We start from the raw sequence: 16,655 nt of genomic DNA, 5'->3' as shown, positions 1-16,655 counted from the left end.
TGCCACCACTGTCTTCGTCTCCTCCACCTTGCCACCCCGGTCTTCGTGTCCTCCACCTTGCCACCCCGGTCTTCGTGTCCTCCACCTTGCCACCCCTGTCTTCGTGTCAACAAAGGCCTACCATTAGTGGTGGGAACAACCTGCTCTGTTGCCTCACTGAAAGAAATTAATATGAGATGTTCTGTAAATGAATTAAGACTTATGAGAGACAATTGTGGATGTAAATAGGACTTTGCAGGAGCCAGTAGGCCTAGTGCAGTTTCCCGTTTTTTATAGCTTTGGTAAAGTGCTCTTTGTAAGGCGTTCTTTGGGAGCGGATCTGGAGAAGCTTAAGGAATATATCACGATACGTGAACATAACTTAGCAACAAAATTAGACACCTGCAACGATCACTGAACACTTTAGTAGCAAAATTAGACACCTGCAACGATCATTGAACACTTTAGTAGCAAAATTAGACACCTGCGACGATCACCGAACAATTTAACCACAAAATTAGACACCTGCGACGATCACCGAACAATTTAACAACAAAATTAGACACCTGCGACGATCACCGAACAATTTAACAACAAAATTAGACACCTGCAACAAACACGGAATACCTTAGCAGGATAACATGACACATGCCTGTTATTTTGTAAAAAAAAAAAAGAATTATTGTAAACGATCATAAATTCATTTTGATTGTTGCCGCCAGAGACGGCTAGTTTATTGTGCACCCCATACTCATCCTGTGAGCGGTAGCGCAAAAAGGATGACAGAGAGCACAAAAGGTCTTTATCAGACCTCACCGGAGATTATTACATAAACAATTTAATTTATCCTTCACACCTTATAATTACCATGTCAGCTAGTTACAGAGAATGTTCTATTTTAAGAGCTATATATTTACAGTTAAAACTTACAATTGATTATCACTAATACATAATTGAGCAATGGAGATATTACAGAGTCATAGAGGAGTTGCTGTTTATTATTAGTCTTCACAATACACTACTTGCTTCTTAATCTCATATGTCGTTTATCTACTGGAAGCGAAACATGGATACAGTGCAAGGATTTCGGGTATTTTATCCTAAGTAATAAGATGGTTTGCCATTTCATACAACGTGAGTTTAGATTTATATCTAAATGGCTCAATTTTACTACAATCCAAGATATAGTGTTCGAGTGTGTGTCCCTGGCTGTATCCCACTACAGTTCTGAGAGCCTTGAGTCTGTCTCTACATTGCTGATGTAACTTATTGACTGCAGTTGAGGTACAAGGGACTGAGACACCAAGGAATTTGAAAGAAGAGACATAGTCTAGTGGTATGTTATCTATCTTTAGTTTTCGTGGTCCACGATCATAAATTGTTAATTATTCTGGGGAGAGGTACAAGAAAATTGTAGAGCAGTTCGTGAGTCAAGCGCCTTTATCCCTGACCCCGTGACCTTGACCAGGTAACATTCCTTCCTCTAAGGGGCTTAAATTACGTACTGGTGGAGGGGCTAGACTTGGTCATTATTTGTGGTACAGCGTCTGAGGAATTTTACCTGGTGCCGGGTCCAGACGGGCCGGGCTGCTGCTTCCACAGCTGGTCCAGCCCGTCCTCATAAACAAGGCCAAAGTTCATTCCATGCACTCGCCAAACTCACTGTTTATGAATGTTACACACGACTCACAACTGTTGACGTCCGAACACTTTCCGAACAAGTGCTTCGCTGACGACTTTTGTTCGAACCACAACGCTGTAAATGCTTCACCCACGTACTACAAATACAAATAATCGCCAACAGAACCTAAGTATTTAACCTAGCCTAACCAATGCCAAAAATGTACAGTATGCTAATATATAACAATATTAATTTATATTTTAATTAATTCCTATTTTGAATGAACAGCATGTTAAAATTGATGAATTTTGGGGTCGACCGTTGGATGGAATGGATTTGGTCTGAGGACGGGTTGGCAGGCCGGGCTGCTTCCACCACTGGTAGGCACGACCACCAGTTTATATGTATACTCTTACTGTCCCACGTCCTTCACAAGTGAAGAAGAATATAAGAAATATGAGAATATTCATCCTAGAATCATTGACTTAACTCTTTCAGTCATATTCAATAACATTGCAAGAACGACTGGACACCCAAACCAAGGGGAAAAGGTTTTCCCTCTTGTTAATTCTTGTAAATGTATTACGTGTATTATTGTAGGTTTAAACTTGTATGAGTTACACAGCCACTCTCCTGGTCAACAAAGGTGTCCAGCAGCTGGACACCCTTATAAAGACTGAAGCAGTATCCTCCCCCGCGATAACAGCTTGATGATTAAATGCAACCTCAGAATACTAAAAAAGAATTACTGAAAAAAAACAAAAAATACCACTTACGGGCTATTCATGCCCGTGCCACCTCTTGGGTGGCTTAATCTTAATCAATCAATCTGTATGAGTTTGTATTCTAAAGCGTCTGAGAGTACGTGTCCCCCAGTATTTCTTCGCGGTTTATGAAGATCACATCCAGAGTATTTTCTTTCCTGGTTACCTCTGTTATATGCTGGCTGAGAGAAAATTTGTCCAAATCTAAATAGTTCTCTGACCCGTCATTGATTACTTCCAGGTTGATTTCCTGTTATAATGTTATTGTTTTATATTCTCTACCTTAAACTGGATAGATTGTCACCGCCACATACTGGACCCGGGCCCTATTCCACACCCCTCCCCCCCCCGCCCCCACCCCACTTACCTCCACCTAATAGTCTCTTACCCTCTTACCCAATAGATCTCTTACCCTCTCTTATCGAGGACTTTCCTTTCACTTCTTGGTAATACGTGTGTCTGCTCCCCTTCCACCAGCCCCTTGCCCCCCCCCCCCCCTCCCCTCCCCCCCCCTCATCCACCGGTTGCTCCAACATTCGCTCTCATGACATAAAGTATAAATAACCAGAACAATTGACTTATATTCCCTACTTCCTTCCCACCTTTGAGGGGGCACCACAAGCAACCCTCAACCCTGGTATAGGTTGCGTGTCCCACCTCTCAACGTGAGAACTGACCCAGTGTTTGCTAGTGTGTTCCATCCAAACACTTTCTCTACCCAGCAGTAAATATGTACCTGGGAGTTAGACAGCTGCTACGGGCTGCTTCCTGGGGGGTGTAACAAAAAGGAGGTCTGGTTGAGGACCGGGCCGCGAGGACGCTAAGCCCCGAAATCATCTCAAGATAACCCAGTGACCTTTTTAACTGCTCTCAAACACATTACGAAAGAATTGGGCACTTCATCTGTACCATTTTCCCCATTTTAGTAATGGTAATGTCTTTTCACAGACATAATAACATAGGATACAAACCTTCACTTGTTTATTTGTGATATTTATGTAAGGAATTTACACCAAGTCTTTCGCACTCTAAGTTTGTTAAGGTCTGAGTATGTGGTTAGGATCAGACTTACATCTCCCTATTTGAGGGGAGATGTTAATTAGACGTTGAGATGTAAGTCTCGTCCTAATCACACACTCAAGACCTTGACAAAGCACTCAAGAGAGTGTGAAAGACTGAGTAAATTCCTTACATAAACGTCACATACACACAAGTCTGAGATTCGGCCTTGAGGTGCTTCCGGGGCTTAGCGTCCCCGCGGCCCGGTCGTCGACCAGGCCTCCTGGTTGCCGGACTGATCAACCAGGCTGTTGGATGCGACTGCTCGCAGCCTGACGTACGAGTCACAGCCTGGTTGATCAGGTATCCTTTGGAGGTGCTTATCCAGTTCTCTCTTGAACACTGTGAGTTTCCCCCATTCGTCGCCGTCCTCACCTACACCCTTCAAATTCCATTCGTGAAAGTGGAGAAATAATCAGATAGGTCAATTAACTAACTTGCCATATTGCAGGATCAAAGAACTCGCTTCAGTATGATACATGATCGGTATATAAGACAGGATACAGTTATCAGTGTAGTGATAACGGGTCACAATGTCAGTGTGGACCAGAATATCCACACCCTGACTCTGGAGGAAAATCGAGAATACGACAGTCTCCGAAAATTGATGGGAAATTAAATCAGAAAAGCAGAAATAACGTCCCGCTTATAAACAGGAGTGTGAGGGTGACCTGCCACCCCCAGCCCACTGGTCTACGGAGAGGTTTTGGGGTTAACCTGCAGTATTGCCACCACCGTGGGCTTGCTGAGCTTATCTGGGATATTATCACCCCAGAAAATTATACAAATATGGCTTGGTTAAGGCTTTGGGGTGCAACCTGGGTCATTATTTGGCCGTAGCGCCTACGAGCGAAAAGCGACGTAATTTGTAAGAGAGGTTGTTGGCCAGCCCTGCCTCAGCTCCCGACCACCTCACTCGTGGGAGTTCGTCATCTGAACTGCATTAGAGGCAAAGGTGTGGTGCGTTTAGGCTACAGGTACATGTAACCTACTTAAAATTTGACTCAAAGCCCCATCGATGGTTTCTCTTCAAATGGAACAGGAATGGTGTAATTGTTAACGAGGTCCGTCTAGCTAACGACTGACCTTTCCCAGGATACAAGCCACAAGTCTATCATATCTCAGGTCACGGAGGTGGCAGAGGTCAGTGCCACGGTCGGGTCAGGTCAACCACACTCTCGCCTTTTATTCATTATTGATAATTTATATAACAGGAGAAAATCCTTTCTAGAGAAAGATTACCTACCCACCTCTCACGCCAATTAACTCCCTGGAAATTGTAATTGGTATACGTGATTGAACTCTTGTACAGCTTAATTAATAACATCCAACATGCCCGCCGAATTTTAAGAACCATTTACACAAACCTTATGAGAACACGTCCAAAGGCACGCTACCCTGCATGATGTGCTGTCAATACAGAACACACTATGTCAAAGTGGTTCCTGATTCCCACCACCACCACTACACACACACCAGACAAATAGGGGTCTGGTAGCTGAGTGGACAGTGCGCGGGACTTAGTCCTGTGGCCCGGGTTCGATTCCAGGCGCCGGCAGAAAGAAATGGGCAGTCTCTTTCACCCTGATGCTCCTGTTACCTAGCCTAGCACTAAATAGGTACCTGGGAGTTAGACAGCTGTTACGGGCTGCTTCCTGGGGATGTGTGTGTACTCACCTATTTGTGCTTGCGGGGGTTGAGTTCTGGCTCTTTGGTCCCGCCTCTCAACTGTCAATCAACTGTGTGTGTGTGTGTGTACTCACCTAGTTGTGTTTGTGGGGGTTGAGCTCTGGCTCTTTGGTCCCGCCTCTCAAGCGTCAATCAACAGGTGTACAGATTACTGAGCCTATTGGGCTCTATCATATCAAGAGCCTAATATCTAATATCTATCATACACTTGAGCCTAATATCTAATATCTATCATACACTTGAAACTGTATGGAGTCAGCCTCCACCACATCACTTCCTAATGCATTCCATTTGTCAACCACTCTGACACTAAAAAAGTTCTTTCTAATATCACTGTAGCTTATTTGGGCACTCAGTTTCCACCTGTGTCCCCTTGTGCGTGTGCCCCTTGTGTTAAATAGCCTGTCTTTATCTACCCTATCAATTCCCTTCAGAATCTTGAATATGGTGATCATGTCCCCCCTAACTTCTGTCTTCCAGCGAAGTGAGGTTTAATTCCCGTAGTCTCTCCTCGTAGCTCATACCTCTCAGCTCGGGTACTAGTCTGATGGCAAACCTTTGAACCTTTTCCAGTTTAGTCTTATCCTTGACCAGATATGGACTCCATGCTGGGGCTGCATACTCCAGGATTGGCCTGACATATGTGGTATACAAAGTTCTGAATGATTTTTTACACAAGTTTCTAAATGCCGTTCGTATGTTGGCCAGCCTGGCATATGCCACTGATGTTATCCTCTTGATATGGGCTGCAGGAGACAGGTCTGGCGTGATATCAACCCCCAAGTCTTTTTCTTTCTCTGACTCCTGAAGCATTTCCTCTCCCAGATGATACCTTGTATCTGGCCTCCTGCTCCCTACACCTATCATCATTACATTACATTTGGTTGGGTTAAACTCTTAACAACCATTTGTTCGACCGTTCCTTCAGCTTGTCTAGGTCTTCTTGAAGCCTCAAACAGTCCTCTTCTGTCTTAATCTTTCTCATAATTTTGGCATCGTCTGCAAACATTGAGAGAAATGAATCTATACCCTCCGGGAGATCATTTACATATATCAGAAACAAGATAGGACCGAGTACAGAGCCCTGTGGGACTCCACTGGTGACTTCACGCCAATCGGAGGTCTCGCCCCTCACCGTAACTCTCTGCTTCCTATTGCTTAGGTACTCCCTTATCCACTGGAGCACCTTACCAGCTACACCTGCCTGTCTCTCCAGCTTATATACCAGCCTCTTATGCGGTACTGTGTCAAAGGCTTACCGACAATCCAAGAAAATGCAGTCCGCCCAGCCGTCTCTTTCTTGCTTAATCTTTGTCACCTGGTCGTAGAATTCTATTAAGCCAGTCAGGCAAGATTTACCCTCCCTGAACCCATGTTGGCGATTTGTCACGAAGTCCCTTTTCTCCAGATGTGATACCAGGTTTTTTCTCACGATCTTCTCCATCACCTTGCATGGTATACAAGTCAAGGACACTGGCCTGTAGTTCAGTGCCTCTTGTCTGTCGCCCTTTTTGTATATTGGGACCACATTCGCCGTCTTCCATATTTCTGGTAGGTCTCCCGTCTCCAGTGACCTACTATACACTATGGAGAGTGGTAAGCAAAGTGCCTCTGCACACTCTTTCAGTACCCATGGCGAGATCTCGTCTGGACCAACAGCCTTTCTAACATCCAGATCCAGCAGGTGTCTCTTGACCTCCTCTCTCGTAATTTCGAACCCTTCGAAGGCCGCCTGGTTTACTTCCCTTTCTCCTAGCACAGTGACCTCACCTTGTTCTGTTGTGAAGACCTCCTGGAACCTCTTGTTGAGTTCTTCACACACCTCTTTGTCATTCTCTGTATACCTGTCCTCGCCTGTTCTAAGTTTCACTACCTGTTCTTTCACTGTTGTTTTCCTTCTGATGTGACTGTGGAGTAGCTTTGGTTCGGTCTTGGCTTTGTTTGCTATATCATTTTCATAACTTTTCTCTGCTTCTCTTCTCACCCTGACATACTCATTCCTGGTTCTCTGGTATCTCTCTCTGCTTTCTGGTGTTCTGTTATTCTGGAAGTTCCTCCACGCCCTTTTGTTCAGTTTCTTTGCTTCCATACATGCCCTATTATACCATGGATTCTTCTCTTGCTTCTCGGATTTTTCCTTTTGGGCCGGGATGTATCTGCTTACTGCCTCCTGACACTTTTGGGTGACATAGTCCATCATATCTTGTACAGACTTAGCTCTGAGGTCTGTGTCCCAAGGTATTTCCCTTAGGAAGCTTCTCATCTCCTCATAATTTCCCTTTCGGTACGCCAGCCTTTTGTTTCCTAGTTCTTTTTGGGGGGAGATAATTCCTAGCTCTACCAGGTACTCAAAGTTCAATACACTGTGATCACTCATTCCCAAGGGTGCTTCCATCTTGACTTCCCTTATATCCCACTCATTTAGGGTAAATATCAAATCAAGCATTGCTGGTTCATCTTCTCCTCTCATTCTTGTTGGTTCCTTGATGTGCTGGCTTAGAAAGTTTCTTGTTGCCACGTCCAGCAGCTTAGCTCTCCATGTTTCTGGTCCTCCATGCGGGTCTCTGTTCTCCCAATCTTCCCATGGTTGAAGTCTTCCATGATTAGTAGTCCAGATCCATTCCTGCTAGCAACAGAAGCTGCTCTCTCTATTATGTTAATGGTGGCCATGTTGTTTCTATCATATTCCTGTCTGGGTCTTCTGTCATTTGGTGGTGGATTATATATGACTACGACTATAATTTTTTGCCCTCCAGTTGTTATTGTACCTGTTATGTAGTCACTAAAACCTTCACAGCCCTAAACATCAATCTCTTCAAAATCCCAGCCTTTTCTTACCAGCAGGGCTACACCACCACTACCTCTTCCTTCTCTCTCTTTCCTCATAACATAATAGTTGTGTGTGTGTGTGTGTGTGTGTGTGTGTGTGTGTGTGTGTGTGTGTGTGTGTGTGTGTGTGTGTGTGTGTGTGTGTGTGTGTGTGTGTGTGTGTGTGTGAAAAATAGTAACAGTTGAGAGGCGGGCCGAAGGAGCAGAGCTCAACCCCCGCAAACACAACTAGGTGAACACACACACCAGCCTCACCACGGCGTGCAGGGGTGGGGAGTCGTGACTACACTCCCTGCCATTCACGCACATCTCAGAATAATGAAGACTGAACACGCGGGCAGAGAGAGAGATAATAACAAAGAGGTAAGGGAAGGGGCCAGACAAAGAGACGTTATTATAACAGTCGTGTCTGCCTCTTCACACGGTATGTCTTCGTTCAAGAAACCAAGCTGTGTCTCACGTGTTTCATTATAATCTGCAACATTTATTGAATATACTGGAACAAGAGAGGCGCAAACTGGCCATCTTCTCGGTTATCTTCAGTTGATTTGGGGCTTTAGTGTCCCCGCGGCCCGGTCCTCGACCAGGCCTCATCCCCCAGGAAGCAGCCCGTGACAGCTGACTAACTCCCAGGTACCTATTTTACTGCTAGGTAACAGGGGCATAGGGTGAAAGAAACTCTGCCCATTGTTTCTCGCCTGCGCCCGGGATCGAACCCGGGACCACAGAATCACGTGTCCAGCGTGCTGTCCACTCGGCCGGCCGGCTCCCCATGGAGACCTCTTAGTCAACCCGTCCTCAAACCAAGTCCATTCCATCCACCGGTCGACCCCAAAGACACATTCATTAATTTTAACATGCTGTTCATTCAAAATAGGAATTTTCTCAAATATAAATTAATATTGTTATATATTAACATATTGTGCATATTTAGGCATTGATTACGTTAGGTGTTTAGGTTCTGTTGGCGATTATTTGTATTTGTAGTACGTGGGTGAAGCATTTACAGCGTTGTGGTTCGAACAAAAGTCGTCAGTGAAACACTTGTTCCGGAAGTGTTCAAAGGAAATCAGTTGTGAGCCGTGTGTAAACCGTTTTTCATTCATAAACAGCTGGGGTTTGGCGGGTGGATGGAATGGACTTTGGGGTTTTGTTCGGAGGACGGGCTGTTTTATGACACATTGTCGGGAAATACATACAATGCTCCCACGCCAGAGCTACGGTAATAGTAAATCTTGCGTTGCTATAGCCCTCAAACCCAACCAGTGTGTCATCAACACCTACCACTGCAACACTGAGGACTCCACCACTGCAACACTGACGACTCCACCACTGCAACACTGACGACTCCACCACTGCAACACTGAGGACTCCACCACTGCAACACTGACGACTCCACCACTCCAACACTAAGGACTCCACCACAGCAACACTAAGGACTCCACCACTGCAACACTGAGGACCCCACCACTCCAACACTGAGGACTCCACCACTCCAACACTAAGGACTCCACCACAGCAACACTAAGGACTCCACCACTGCAACACTGAGGACCCCACCACTGCAACACTGAGGACTCCACCGCTCCAACACTGAGGACTCCACCACTGCAACACTGAGGACCCCACCACTGCAACACTGAGGACTCCACCGCTCCAACACTGAGGACTCCACCACAGCAACACTGAGGACTCCACCACTGCAACACTGACGACTCCACCACAGCAACACTAAGGACTCCACCACTGCAACACTGAGGACCAGTCTCTCTAATATTATTATTCCTCGCGTTTATCCACATCTTGTATCTTTATCTTACAAGCAAACACCACAAGTGTTATACATGATATTACAATTATGAACAGTTGCGTGTGGTGTTAGGGAGGAGCGAGTGGACGGTAAGTGGCGGTTGTGGTGTGGAGACGTGACCCACCAGCCTGTAATGACCACTCCCTGCACCACTGTGGCTCCTGGTACACTCCCTGCACCACTGTGGCTCCTGGTACACTCCCTGCACCACTGTGGCTCCTGGTACACTCCCTGCACCACTGTGGCTCCTGGTACACTCCCTGCACCACTGTGGCTCCTGGTACACTCCCTGCACCACTGTGGCTCCTGGTACACTCCCTGCACCACTGTGGCTCCTGGTACACTCCCTGCACCACTGTGGCTCCTGGTACACTCCCTGCACCACTGTGGCTCCTGGTACACTCCCTGCACCACTGTGGCTCCTGGTACACTCCCTACACTGTCGGGAATTCTGACTCGTGGGATATTATTTATTTTAATTAACAATTAATTAATTTAATGTAATTGTATTTATAATGTACAGTATAATTGATTTAATTATTAATTCTTTCGATAGTTTAGTGGACTGTGTTTTTAACTGAGCGGACTGTATGGTTTTAAAATCTCCCACAAGTCATATCCCTACACAACTTAGGGGTTAATTATAGTAGCCTATCAATCGAGAATTTATCGATTGATAGGAAATTTCTACTAAAGTTAGTTTATTATTCTACTGGGGTTAGTTCGTACACCAAGGCCTTAGCTGTTTGGAGGCTTGAGTATGGATATTAGAGGGACACGTGAGCAGTCTGCCAGGTATAGACCTCGAGGCTATGGCGTCTGTTCCGTCGTGTCGACAGGTTGCTGACGCTTAATTCCCAGGTGACCACAGATCTGCCGGAAGAATACAATCTAACAACTGCAACTTTACTTCCTAACACATATATGGCACGTTTAAATTATTATTATTAAGAATAGTTCTAGATTGTGAGAGGCTCACCGGGTTTTGGGTATTGCCCGCCTCATCAACGGTTGCATTTTAACAATTTGGGCCCCGTAATATTGCGTTAATTTTTTTACACAACTGGAAACGAGGTACTCCCGTTATTTGAGGTCACGGCAGCTGAATAACGTCAAGATGGCTCGGGTTCACGAGAATAAACGTAGCCGCTGGTTTTGTTACCTCACGAGAGCAGTGTTCTTTCCACCATGGCCGCCTCCCTCTTACCCGGCTCAGTCACGTTATTGGAACCAGCTCAATTTTGCCCATTTATGGACGAAAGTTGGGAAACGTTAATTTTACTGGTAAATTTATTTGATCCAGTCACAAGGAACAGTTTTTTTTATCAATTTTAACACTGGACTGGGAGTTTTAGTGATAATTTATAGTTTATTAACATATTTTGTTGTGACGTGGCAATTTATATCCCATGTTTAAAGGAAAATTCCAGTGTAATCTCGTTTTCTTTGAACGAGTTATTAAATTAATTTGTTAGTAATGGTTAATAGGTTAGTACAAGAACAGCAGCGCAATTATCTGCATACCACCACTGTGGCTCCTGCTGCACTCACCTCCACCACTGTGACTACCACTATGGCTCCTGATACCTGGTTGATGGGGTTCTGGGAGTTCTTCTACTCCCCAAGCCCGGCCCGAGGCTAGGCTTGATTCGTGAGAGTTTGGTCCACCAGGCTGTTGCTTGGAGCGGCCCGCAGGCCCACATACCCACCACAGCTCGGTTGGTCCGGAACTTCTTTTAGAAAACAGTCTAGTTTCCTCTTGAAGATGTCCACGGTTGTTCCGGCAATATTTCTTATAGTCGCTGGGAGGACGTTGAACAACCGCGGACCTCTGATGTTTATACAGTGTTCTCTGATTGTGCCTATGGCACCTCTGCTCTTCACTGGTTCTATTTTGCATTTTCTTCCATATCGTTCACTCCAGTACGTTGTTATTTTACTGTGTAGATTAGGGACTTGGCCTTCCAGTATCTTCCACGTGTATATTATTTGGTATCTCTCTCGTCTCCTCTCTAGTGAGTACGTTTGGAGAGCTTTGAGACGTTCCCAATAATTTAAGTGCTTTATCGCGTCTATGTATGCCGTATATGTTCTCTGTATTCCCTCTATTCCAACAATCTCTCCTGCTCTGAAGGGGGAAGTGAGTACTGAGTAGTACTCGAGACGGGACAACACAAGTGACTTGAAGAGTACAACCATTGTCATGGGATCCCTGGATTTGAAAGTTCTCGTAATCCCTCCTATTATTTTTCTGGCTGTCGCAATATTTGCTTGGTTATGTTCCCTAAACGTTAGATCGTCAGACATCATTATTCCCAAATCCTTTACATGCTGTTTTCCTACTATGGGCACATTTGATTGTGCTTTGTACCCTGTATTATGTTTAAGGTCCTCATTTTTACCGTACCCGAGTACCTGGAATTTATCACTGTTAAACATCATGTTATTTTCTGATGCCCAGTCGAAAACTTTGTTGATATCTGCTTGTAATTTTTCAACGTCTTCAGCAGAGATTTTCATGCTGATTTTTGTGTCATCTGCAAAGGATGACACGAAGATGTGACGTGTATTTTTATCTATATCTGATATGAGAATAAGGAACAGCAGTAGCGCAATGACTGTATCTTGAGGTACAGAGCTTTTAACTGCGCTTGGACTTGATTTTATTTGATTGACTGTTACTCTTTGTGTTCTGTTCGACAGAAAATTGAGTATCCCACGTCCTACTTTACCAGTTATTCCCATTGACCTCATTTTGTGTGCTATCCCCCCATGGTCACATTTGTCGAATGCCTTTGCAAAGTCTGGGTATACAACATCTGTATTTTGCTTTTCTTCTAGAGCTTCTGTGATTTTGTCATAGTGGTTGAGTAACTGTGACTGAGACGATCTGCCCGCTCTAAATCCATGTTGTCCTGGGTTGTGTAGCTCATTATTTTCCATAAAACTAGACATTTGCTGCTCCTTTTGCACTCACCTCCACCACTGTCACTCTTGCTACACTCACCTCCACCCCTGTGACTCTTGCTACACTCACCTCCACCACTGTGGCTCTTGCTACACTCACCTCCACCACTGTGACTCTTGCTACACTCACCTCCAGTACTGTGACTCTTGCTACACTCACCTCCAGTACTGTGACTCTTGCTACACTCACCTCCACCACTGTGACTCTTGCTACACTCACCTCCACCACTGTGACTTTTGCTACACTCACCTCCACCACTGTCACTCTTGCTACACTGAAAGTATCAAAACAAAGTACTTAGCCAGCATGACCAAGTGGTCCTGACAAACTGAAAATGGACTGTCGAGTTATATACTATCAAACTGTAACTAGCTCATCAAATATATAACTTAACTGACCAAATATTGATTCTAACAGTTCCACCACGGTTTATAGAACAGATATGGGTCGCACAATAATGAGATAAATTATACAAGTGTAAGCCTCACTACCATCCACTCATCCCGGTGAACAGCTATGAAAGTGACAATTAAGTCCTCACGCTCACACACCGTCGGCAAGCAAACACAGGGATAGAAAGTGAGGGTCTCAAGGCTGTGTTGTCTGGCAGAGCGCCCCCTCCCCCCATCCTGACCCTTCAGGTAGGGCCAGGCATATTGTTTATCTCAGGTGTTTTATCACCCAGCGGGGCGCCCGACATATTCTTACTCGCCTAACGGAGGCTATTCTCCCCATCTAGACATTCTCCAGTATAGGAAATTCCTGCTTCCACCCCTACTCATGATTCGTGATGACTACATACATCGGGTCATGCATTAAAGTGTCGCTTGATGTGCTGTGGTTGGTGTTAGTCCGTGACAGATGTACCAGCTGTCTCATTGCTTCACTCCACAGTCATCCTGGGAACCACATTACCACCACCCTTTCATCTTCCCTGACACCTTTGATCTTGAATCACTGTAAAGTTCCTGTAGAAGTAGCTTTTGGACATTTGCTGATTTTGTTTTCCTTTTTTATGAGTCGGGCATTATTGATGGACGATACCGAGTGCTGTTTGGAGAAAGTTCAACCTAGGCAAGAAAAATCATTCTAGAACCAAGTCGCATTGATCCAGAGAAAATTTTCAAAAGGTCATATGTAACACAAACAAGGAGCAACGATTACAAGCTTAACAAGCCCGAATGTAGGACAGCTATCAGGAGATTGTTTTTCACCCACAGGGCTACAAGCTCATGGAAGCGCCTAACTCGTAAATGCCACAACACTGCTGAATGTCAAAATCCTGCTCGGTAAAATCAGGACAAATTGGGGGCCCTTTGGCTTCCTGTCCTCGTTGAGGCCACTAGAGATGGTGGCCTTCAGGTAAATCACCAGTTCGGACTCCCCAGGGGGCGCCACCCATCGTAACTGCTTTTTGTAGCCTATTGTCGATTATTATTCCAGGAGAAAGTGATGTGTGCTTTAATCCTTGTTAAGCTTTGTACCTGCTGCTATGAGCAAGAGCCGTAAAAAACCCAAGAGGCAACAAACGGCCATTTCCGTTAATAGTCAGCTCACGGGTAGCCTAGTCTTGCAAGGACTTCTTGTTGTGTCTACTGCAGGTTTCGGCTAGCTGGTGAACACTTTCCACAGCTACCCTCGTACACCTCCAGCTGCGATAACACACTATTAAACGAAGGTTATGATGAGTATGTTGAAAATTAAGGTAGATAAAGTACAGCGCCAGACAGATTTCAAAATGAGCCATGAAACAAGAATACATGTCCAATCGGATTGCAAATGGGGCCACGAAACAGGTATGTAAATCCAGACAGCTGGTAAATGGGGCCATAAGGCAAGCGAAAGGGTCGATTTTTTCACAAACAATTATTAGCAGTTTAAGGTGAGGTAGAAGCCTAACTGAATACGAGTGTGACATCGTTTTCATTCACATGAATTGTTATTAAATGTTGTCATATTATCGTGTGTAATTTCAAAATTAGTTTTCCAGGGAGTCACCACGCTACGTAGTTTTTTTGCATCTTGATGATAATACTGTTTGGAACTAGGATTGCTACTTACTGTTATTAGCAAGTCAACTCATTAATATTGCTACATGGCATGTCATTAGTATTAATATAGTCAATAGGTTGATGCTCACTAAGCCTCTCTTCAGCAATCACAAGGAAGTAAAAGTATACTAAATTGGACATGACACGATTAATGTGTTTACCTCTGGTATCCAAGTGAGCTAATATGAGCACCATAATATCATGCAGTGGCTCACACTCCTACTACGGTCAGCAGAGAACGCCATCTGGTTGAGATTTATAAGATCACCGGACTTTGATTACCAAGTGATCCGATTCCTTATTGAGCCGGAGAAATCAGCAAGCCTCGTCTGTTGTCTGGTTAGGTTTTATAAGCAAGACAAATAGAAAACCTTTTTCAGGTTTGTTCAAATTCTACTTTCTAATTGTCCATTACGACATGTACGATGGTCTACATCGTTATTATAAGTACTATTTAAACTGGTGGATAAGCTAATTAATGAATATTTACAATGGCAATCAAAAATTAATTACCACAGGAGTCGCCACCAACCCGAGCCTCCTCGGCTAGGCTAGATGATATTCAACATGGAGGCGGCCAGTGAACAGTTTATGAGCGGGTTTATATATAACCCGCACCTTCCACATTATATAAGTGGCAGCTTCCACCTCGTATAGTTTTACGAGGTGGAAGGTGCCACTTAGTCCAGTTTTTTTTGTAGACGTGAGAACTGTGACAAAGGCTTTATGGCACCCCTAAGGCAGGAGAGGGGTGTTAGACGCATTCAACTGTCAGTGCAACTATCACTTAAAATATGAATTATGGCGATGGGCCACGTAACCTCCCACCCCAACCACCCTACCCACACCCCATCTCCTCACAAACCTACCCTGCTTTTTCCCCCTTTCCCCCTATCTTCCCCTTACATCCATCCCCACCTCTCTCCTTCAGCGCCTTACAGTATAATAAAGTGGTATCCTCTTCTTTATGAGTGACGATTGCTATCAACTCGATCATACTTCCTCTTGAAAACTAAATAAAAGCTCTGACAACCATATTATATATATATATATATATATATATATATATATATATATATATATATATATATATATATATATATATATATATATATATATATATATATAATCATAGTCATAGATCTTGGCCCTGTTGAGCGCAGACTAGAACACACTCACCATGGACAGTACCTGAACATGGGAACGTATGAAGATGCTAAATACACAAATAATCGTCAGAGGCTAATCAAATGTTGCAGAACTAAATGAAGGTCGAGTGTCGGTACCCAAAAGCTGAAGCTCAACCACCGTATGCATAGTTAGATAACACCCTGGTGCTCACCAGTAGGCCCTGACACCTATAGGACCTGACCCATCAGTGTATTTACCTCAATTGACCTTATGACTTATCATCTGTCGTGACCTCGGTGGGAACAATAACTCGTAGCTTGTCAAAATCCCCGATATTCTTGTAGAGTTCTCTTAAACTAGAGCATTTATTTATGTATTTACAGCTTGGTTAGAGGGATGTGAGTGTATGGTGCATGCGTGTTTGACGTGCGCCATTAAAAGATGCTAAGAGACCAGAACATAAGAGACTCTTAAGACAAGCACCGTCACTCTCATCCCAGAAACTTGATAGTCGCTCAGAGTGACTTATCAATACTTGGAGCTGCACATGCTGCCAGGAGGAGTGTTCTCATCGATGTTTTTATGTCTCGAGGAGAGACACACAAGCCCAGACTCCTGAAGCAAGGAGCGGACTACACACTATCAAGAAATCCTTACCCAAATAAAACTATATAAAGAAAGATTCACCTCGTTCTCTCCTTTAATAAAACATTGGGCAAGAACACATAGAACAGAGGGGTCACCAACCACTTGG

General features: G+C 44.4%; 1 protein-coding gene across 1 annotated transcript in view; it reads left to right on the top strand.

Moving 5' to 3' along the window:
• The window catches only part of LOC123773742 (uncharacterized), a 52,395-nt gene that overhangs the window by 22,447 nt on the left and 13,293 nt on the right, over positions 1 to 16,655 (top strand). The gene's annotated exons all lie outside the window — the stretch shown is intronic.

The sequence above is a fragment of the Procambarus clarkii genome, chromosome 72 (genome assembly GCF_040958095.1).
Source record: "Procambarus clarkii isolate CNS0578487 chromosome 72, FALCON_Pclarkii_2.0, whole genome shotgun sequence".
Classification (NCBI taxonomy): Eukaryota; Metazoa; Arthropoda; class Malacostraca; order Decapoda; family Cambaridae; genus Procambarus; species Procambarus clarkii.
This window is presented reverse-complemented; position numbering and strand designations above follow the sequence as displayed.